Below are 1,252 nucleotides of genomic sequence, written 5' to 3' on the forward strand. Positions count from 1 at the left end.
AGAGCGGGGAGGGGGTAGGGGTCCCACACAGCCCCGGCTGTCAGCAGGAGAAGGCATACGGAACAGAGATGGACGCAGCAGGGATGCCCGCAGGCGGGACCCACAGGTGGAGGCTGCTGACCCCGCCCCAGGCAGGACCAGCCTCTGCACAGCCTTGAGTCCTCCCCCAGGCTGGGGGAAACAGGAACCAGATGGTGAAGGAACTCCATCCTGGCCAAGCGGCCAAAGTTACCACGATCAGCACAATACACGCCACGCCAGGCACTCCGATCCATGCCGTGGTGTGTACGGTGCTGTCTGTGGGATTCTTCCATCCAGTCAGGAGACAACCCCAGACAAAACCAGTGGAGAGGCCCTCTGGAGGAGACGCACTCTGGAAAAGTGCCTCTTTGGGGAAAGGGCGGAGGCTGCCGACACCCCAGGTCCAGCCCGGTCACCGGCGCTGTGCGAGGTCAGTGTCCACTCCACAGCCAGGCTTCTGCGAGACACTGACACTCGGGGCCCGGGTGGGGGCTGTTCCAGGGCTCTTAGTTCTTGCAACTTTTTTGTAATTTTTTTTTTTTTTTTTGGACACGGAGTCACACTCTGTCACCCAGGCTGGAGTGCCGTGGCGTGATCTCAGCTCCCTGCAACCTCTGCCTCCCGAGATCAGGGAATTCTCCTGCCTCTGCCTCCCAAGTAGCTGGGATTACAGGTGGGCGCCACCATGCTCGGCTAATTTTTGTATTTTTAGTAGAGACGGGGTTTAGCCATGTTGGCCAGGATGGTCTCGAACTCCTGAGTTCAGGTGATCTGCCTACCTTGTCCTCATAAAGTGCTAGGATTACAAGCGTGAACTACTGTGCCTGGCCTGTAAATCTAATTTTTAATGTTGTATAGAGATGAGGTCTCACTATGTTGCCCAGTCTGGATCCACGTGTCCATCACAGACAAAAACAGCGGGGCCCTCCCACGCATCCATCACGGACACACAGACACAGGGACACACGGACACAGGGACACACGGACACACAGACACACGGACACGGACACAGGGACACAGGGACACACGGACACAGAGACACACGGACACAGGGACACATGGACACACGGACACAGGGACACAGGGAAACACGGACACATGGACACACACAACGGACCTTCCGCTGGGAACTCCCAGGCTCAAGCGATCCTCAGGCCTCAGCCTCCCAAGTAGCTGGGACTACAGGCTTGCACCACCATGCCCGGCTAATTTTTTTCTCTTTTTTTTTTT

The 1,252-nt window shown here is 56.9% G+C and overlaps 1 protein-coding gene across 1 annotated transcript in view; it reads right to left on the bottom strand.

Annotated features, from left to right (window-relative positions):
- Positions 1–1,252, bottom strand: part of SBNO2 (strawberry notch homolog 2 (Drosophila)) — a 42,217-nt gene that overhangs the window by 33,372 nt on the left and 7,593 nt on the right. The window lies entirely within an intron of this gene.

This window comes from Colobus angolensis, unplaced genomic scaffold, assembly GCF_000951035.1.
Source record: "Colobus angolensis palliatus isolate OR3802 unplaced genomic scaffold, Cang.pa_1.0 Scaffold64, whole genome shotgun sequence".
Lineage (NCBI taxonomy): Eukaryota > Metazoa > Chordata > Mammalia > Primates > Cercopithecidae > Colobus > Colobus angolensis.